Consider the following 7,965-nt stretch of genomic DNA (forward strand, 5'->3'; position numbering starts at 1 on the left):
AAAGTTAAATACAATATACCTATATTTTTAAATTGTTTTCAATTTAATAAATTCAAATTGTAAATAATCTAAATTATGTAAAATCTTGAAAACAAATAAATTTCATAGATTTTTATTCTATTATACAATTAGGAATTTTATTGCAGTTGACAATTGAATGAATTTATTTATTTTATTCATTTAATTTATTGACAATAAATGTTAATAAAGCATGAAAATATGCTTGAGTTGTAATTGGCAAAAAGGTTAAGTGTTGCTTGTTTGGATATCGAAATTAATAAACTTTTTTCCCAAACATTCGTACGAGTAGATACTTATGTGCAGGCAATTTATTATTGCAAATTTTTGCAATAAATACCAAACAAGCACAAAAGTGATTTACTCTTGTCTGGCCACAGAACATTTTTTCTGCCATAAATTTTCTTTTTATTCGGTCAAGTGATTTTATTTATTTAAGTTTCTTTTTTTAACCACACTGATGTCCGAGAAATAAATTTTTCCCTTATTGAATGGTGAGACCTTGTATATAAGATAGTCGAAACGACTTAAGGTATTTTGAACATGATAATTCACATGTCTATTAAAGTCAGTTCTTAATTGTGGAAATTGCAATTAGTATAATAAATCAATATAAAAACAATGAAAATCCTCAAGATTACATACTAAATTGAATGAGTTATATACCATATTGAATATGGGGCACTGTATATTTGTAAATGACCATACTCAACTCAATTTATATCAATTACGAAGTTACCTTACTTAGCCCACGTAATTGGCAATGCATAAATTAGCTAAAGTGTCTACAACAAAATAACCAAAAGTCTAAATAGCAGCTAACAACACCAAATCGTAAATAAGGGTTTAAAAACTGCACTAAAAAAGGAAGAAAAATTTATAAAATATATCACTCACTGGCCCAATTTACACTATCATGAACGTAACATGAACATGAACTTGAAAACCGGTTTTCGATAGATTGGAGACGGAAGAGAGTATGATGTTAGTTCACGAATATTAAGCAACGAAAATTGTTGCTTTTTTTCAGTTTGAGACGCATGCATATACAATGTTATGTTTTGGTGTTTGTGAATATTTTGAATTTCTGTGCTATGCACTGCTACACATAAGCATTTTATACGTTTACACAAAACAAAACAAATTTCAAGCTTCATAACAGTTCATGATAGTGAAAACTGAACTGTATGTTAAGTTCATGTTGTCGTCACGTTCTTCTCACGTTCATGATAGCGTAAATAGGCCCACTTAAGGAAAAGCGTAGCGTGCTCTATTTGCTCGAAATATATACATGAAAATTAGCAAGAGTCAAAATACCAGCTAAAAGCATCAAAATTGGCGAAATAACAAGAAACTGCAAACAAGAAGAAATATTTTTTTTTAGATTATTAAAAAATTTAAGTAATGTATTGAAAACATCACAATGGTTATACATGGTCCTACTCAAGCACTTTACTTCAAACTTCAACTTAAAACGCGTTGTGACATTTAAGTCAAAGTGCCAGCTAAAAGCATACAAATGCCGAAATAACAAGAAACTTAAGATAGTAATAGTAAAAAAGTGGATGAAAAATTTTTTAATAAATTCCTTCAAATAAATATGGCTTAAAATTTACAAATAGCAAAAAAAATGTGTTCGCATATATACTGTATACAATGTTTTCAAATTCTCTACGAAATAAATTATAAATTATTTATTTTACCACTCTGTTATTTTATTTATTATATTCTCAAATATAAATTAAATATACAAACCACGACAATGTAAAAATATTTTATCATGAATATGGCACGTCCGCATTAATTATTGAAAAAGTATAATCATCTTTTAAAAGCTTTAAAAATAGAGTTTATATTTTATTAACATTTCTCTTATTAACTATATCAATACATTTTAATTAAGCTGTTAAGATATTACAAATTAAAAAATAATATTTAAAGCTCAAAATCAACAATACGAAATTGCAAAAAGTCCACATAACCACAGCATATCAAACTGAACCACTCACCGAACGTTGTCAAGTGTCTATAAAAATATGAAAATTTATTGAAATATTTCAACATTTCTTTTTTATTTTTAAATATAAATAATTTGTTGTATTTTCATATTTAATAAAAAATGCAAATATTATATTTTAAAATTTTCAATAAAATACGTCAACAGAAATTTTAACTGCAATAATAAAATGATACAAAAATATTCCAAATAAAAAAAATAAAAATAAAATTGAAAACAGAAATTGCGAAAATAGATAAGTAATATAACAAAAAAAAAAAAAAAAAAAAAAATGAACAACAACAGTAAAACGTAAAATACCAAATTTTTATTTGATATTTTTATATTTTCCTCTTTTTTATATATATACATATATATAAATTGATGTTCAGATAAAATTTAATTTAATGCCGAATTTTATGTCAATTTTTGGGCTACCGAACGTATGAGTGACATTTTTGCGCATTTCTACGTACAAAAGCTGTTCAATATACGCAAATATGCATAACTATATATACACATGCCACCAACATACATATGAGTTATGTATGTATACAAACATTAATATAAATATATAGATAAATACAAATACACAAGGAAGAGCTGATGTGACTGGTGATAGCCAAATGGGATTTGGGGAATTTGGGATTTAAACTGCTGAATTTTGTAGAGAAAGTACGAAAGTACTTGACAAAATAAACGACTAACACAAAGACATGCTGACAAACAAATAGACGAATATGGAGTGTAACTGATGCAGCTTACTAATGATAGCATAAACGTCCAAGAGACCAGCATGAAGTCAAACTTGAAATTGTAAAATAAACATAGAAAGTCAGAAGAGAAATAAAAAAAGAAAAACGTATCCGAAACTCATAAACTCGCGTGCGTCGCACTTAATAAAGTTACGCTTGTATTTGTGGTAATTCGCATATATTGGCGGGTTAGTATGTACACGAAAATATATTGAGTGCACACTATTTGCGTGCTTGTGTGTGTGTATGTGTGTCTTAATATGCAATATTTTCGGGTAAAAGGTTGACAAATAACCCAGGGTAGAATTAAAATTTTATTTAAATAGAAGTAGAGACACACACAGCATGACTGACTTACTCACGTATGCCAACTCGTTTTGGTATGCAAGCCTGTATGCGAGTATATGTTAACCGCTTAAATTGGTGTGTGTCTGTGCTAAGCAGGGCGCCATTTTAGGAAATCACTTGGGGTTTATTACACACTCACGTAACCATTCACACATTAATTTACTGACTCATATGCAAACACTCACGTATTTGGAAAATATTTTACGACTATTTTGTTGTGTATTTGTTTTATGTTTGGTGTTGTTTGTTTTCTATTGTGTATTTGTATATTTGTTTATGTGTTTATGTGTTTGAGCGTAAAAACAAATTTAACAAAACTTTTATAACAAACAGCTAAAGCACATTTTACTAATGTGCATGGAACACACTCGTGGATGTCGTTTAGAAAATTGCAGCTTAGCTTTTTAACGAAAATCATATTGGCACGAGTTAAAATGGTATAGAAAATAAAGGTAGTAATCATAACAACAGCAACAACAACAGCAATAACAGTAAAAATATATAACAAAATGTTGTAACTGATGAAGAAAAATAATGACGTGCACGAGTGATGCAAATAATAATATTTAAATTTAGATAACTACTAACGGATATGAACCGAAAACAGTCGAAAATCGAACATAAAATTTACATATAGTTAAGTATATTTAAGTATACCTGCTGTCGTATGCCCCACTAGGGGAAACGAACACTAAGAAAATAGAAAGAAATATATTTTTACGCTTATATTTTGGAAATGATAATTTTTAAATAATAGGATTGTTAAATAATAGTTTAACAGTTGAAAGAGTCGGCTGTTCCCATAAACTGTATAATTTCTATTTCTATTCGGATCTCATTTTGACTATCGAACCATCCCACAGAAGGTAAACAAACTTATGCAGGTGAATCCTTTCGTCATGCCTCAAGATCGATCTTGATTACGGTATCACTGTCTATCCTATAAAGACATTTGTTGGATTTATGGCTGTGTATATGAGAAGAAAACTCTACTCCACCTCAAGTGTCAATATCCGTTAATGGCTAGGAGTAAATTAGAAATCTTTGGGCCGATTTACTTACCGACCTAGCAGAACTATCATCCTGCAAGATTAGGGACGTAGTCAAGATTACCTATAAGGGTGGTTTACTTTCACTTGAATGAGGGAGTTATGTTTTTAGTGGCCTCTTGCCTACGTATGACTATTTATTTGCATTTTAAGATACAAATATATATTGTTATTGAATTTAAACATTTTAAAAATTTCGAAATAATATACTCTATGTATATCATGTATATGTGTCTATATATGTATAAATGGTATGATTTAATCATACTAGAAGTAAAATAAATTTGAACTACTAGTCAAAATGTTAAATAGTGCATTTTCCAACGATATTATGTCACATCCAACAGTTTATAAAGACTACAAACGCCTTTAGGAAAGATTGCTGATCAAATAGAAATATTAGACATGAAACGATTGCTTAGAAAATTTGTTTTGAAATTGTTTATTACATATACAACAATTTATGGTGAAACAAAATAAAATACTGCCACTACTAGAAATGTCACCAAGCGACCGATCTTTTTTTAATTCCCATGCTCTAAAAGATATTTAAAAAATAATTTTTTTTAACAAAATATTGGATGAAGACAAAATCTGTAAAACAGCTCAAGACATTGAATAAAACCGCGTTCGAGTAATTGTGCTCAAACTGGAAGCTGAGGTGGCAATAATGCATGATATCAAAGAGAGATTACTTTAAGTGGTCTATACCAAATTTGAGTAATTCTTGAGGATAAAATTTGGTGCATTACCTTTTGATAATTGCTACACTTGTTGAATTCTGGAGATTGAAAATTTATATATATGAAGTTCACTTAGTAGTGAATGTGTGTATGTGTGAAAAAGCAAAGATATATTTTCAGTAGTAATTAAACATTAATTTTGGTATTCACAAATTAGATAAAAAATTTCTTAATTTTATTATTTACTGTTCTTTTCTAGCATTAAGAATAAAATGCTTATGTAAATGTTAAATAGATAAAATCAAAACTTGACAGAAGAGAAATAATATGCATGTATTAGTTTTATCACATTTTCAATAGCATCAAAGTATAACTAAAATTGTATCCACCAATTGCAGTAAACTGTTCGAAAACTGTTATAAAAACTAATTTTAATCCTGAATTATACAAGTGTGGCATGGACCAAGGAGATTTACCAAACATTAAAGATTAAATAGTTTAAAATTCTCGAAATATTTTGAACACACCAACAGCAATTATATTCCTCAATCTAAACTCTTTATTATATTCATTATGGCTTACTTTCCATTAATGCATATTAAGTTTATTTTTGTTAAAGTACAAAAGTGTTATGACTCAACTGGGAACAAGTAACGTAGACCCAAATAATAACTTAAATGAGTTTCATATTATTCCGGTTTCCACTGTAGTTGCCCACATTTGTAAACCAAATAAACTCGCACATCCTATGCTCCAGTCATTGAATTTTTGTTTTTGCCTATAAAAATTATGCATTCATATTTGTGTATTCGAATTTATGCATACGTGCATCCACATACATCCAGATGCATCGCAAGCAGCTCTTTTGTTATACAAAAACCAATAAGTGTTACACCACAAAACGAAACAATAACAACACTACAAACTAAGTACACTAACAAAGAATACAGTACACTAAATAAAATACATAACGAAAATTATATTTAAAATCCATTTTTATGAGCTCAACATATACAAATTGTTTTATAACTTCTGTTTCGGTGCAGAGGCGAACCTAGTTTTAATGCTCCCAACGATTATAAAATTGTAATTTTGTTTAGACTCACAAAAATATGTTTTACTATTTTTACTATTTTATTTTTATTTATAAGCCACAAAAAATTAGGTTAAAACTTCAGCAATAAAGTAAAGCCAATTTAGTGGCTGCCAAGGGATTTCGATAGTAAATCCATTGAAACAATTTTATTACTGTATTGCATTATACCTGTGGTTTCAATGAATTTTCTTTGTATCTAATTTACATTTATTTTATATGTATTTTGTTTGAAAACATTTTTAATATAATAAATTGCTTATTGAATACGGTAATATATAATTCGAAGAGGGAAGGTTTTCTTTTTGTATCAATGTATGAATAGAGTTAAGCTCTACATATCTCTTATCATGCCTATCCTGCTGTAAGGACCATTACCAACAGTAATGAATACTTCGGAAAATGTATAGTTATTAACGTATTGTGACGATACTCGTTTAATACAACGAGTATCAAATTAAATGGAACGATGAGCTGTATGAGCAATACCGCGACATTGATATAGTCAAGCGCATAAAAACTCAGCTACTTCGTTGGCTTTGTCGTGTCTTCGGAATAGAGAAAAGGGTTTCCGCTACAAAAGTGTGCTTGATTTGATATACGCTCAGTGTGTCAAAACCGAAATTAGCCGATCAAAATTCTGTATTTTCTGAACCAGTAGAAATATAGAAATGAAATTTTCTAAATATTTTAAGATGGCCTTTGATAAGAGCGGTTGCAATGGCTTTACATTAACAGTGACAAAACCAATGGAGAATATTTCTCACGTTATAGGAAAAATCACAAATGGTCTTACGATTTTTTAACTACCTTTAGTTGAGAAAATTTTTGCATTTAAAAGAAGAGTATTTGGCTAGTTAACTCTCGACTTAAGCTTGTAAAACTTGTATTGAATCGTTGTTTTCTTTTTGTTCAGTTAATCAACTGTTTGTTTTTCAATATAATACAAATTATAATCAATTCGAGCCTTAATTTTCCGAAGTATTTCTATTACTTAACTTATTACTTATTTCTATTACTTAAAAGACTGAAAGATCTTTAAGAAAAACAAAAAGGCTCACTTACTAATCAGTTGGTTGATGATTGGCTTCAATCTTTCACATATTTCTCTTGAGTTGCAATATTTAAAAAAATGATCCCTCGATAATTTGCACAGTTTGTAGGATCACCACTTATTTATAAGTACAGTTATTAATAATTTACAATATTGTAAAAAAATTTATAAAGACGTTTTTCGCAAAATAGTAAACTACAATAACAACATTTTTTTTGTCTTAAGCAAAATTTAGCACACGTTTTGAACACTAATTAGAGCAAAAGCTATATATTCGTATGGGAATGAACAAATTCCTTTCATTGTACATAATTTTTTTTTTAACTCATGAATTTCCTTAAAGCGCATTAGATAAATAAGTATCTTTATAGAAGCAGTAAGAGTAATGTTTTAAAGATAAATAACGAAACCTCATGACTTACTTCTGTTTCAAAATTAAAGTGGTTAAAAGTTTTTAGTAAGTTCTGGACATATGTAACGTATAAATTCTGTATTACATTGAAATACTTCTATTTTTCATAGCTAAAAGTTAACACTAACAAACCACAACATCCATCAGATACAGCATATGTACAAACATATTTCATCTCGGGTTTAATTTTTTTGATAAAATTTTTTTTTCAAAAAACTGATAGTTTAAAATGCTTAAACCTCAATGACCACAACTTCAGTAAAATTACATCCTTTACTTAACTTAGTTGTTGTTGGATTTTATTATATTTATTCGTATAGTCAATTTCCTTGATGAGTTTGCAGTTGTCTATTGTGTTTACCCAAATGCAATGAGTTTGACATAAATATTTTAATACAAACAGCCATGTAAGCATAAACAAATTCATTTTAGATGAAAGAGTATTTCATCCGACGCACGTATACCGTCGGAACCACCAGAAAGGTTAGCTAGTTAGGCAGTTGAGCAGTTGGGTAGTTGGGTAGTTACCGGATCGAAACGGTCATTGAAAATTTCTA

At 28.7% G+C, this 7,965-nt stretch overlaps 1 protein-coding gene across 1 annotated transcript in view; it reads left to right on the forward strand.

Moving 5' to 3' along the window:
- LOC119667688 overlaps positions 1-7,965 on the forward strand; it is a 20,524-nt gene that overhangs the window by 2,724 nt on the left and 9,835 nt on the right. The gene's annotated exons all lie outside the window — the stretch shown is intronic.

The sequence above is a fragment of the Teleopsis dalmanni genome, chromosome 1, assembly GCF_002237135.1.
Source record: "Teleopsis dalmanni isolate 2A chromosome 1, ASM223713v2, whole genome shotgun sequence".
Taxonomy (NCBI): Eukaryota; Metazoa; Arthropoda; class Insecta; order Diptera; family Diopsidae; genus Teleopsis; species Teleopsis dalmanni.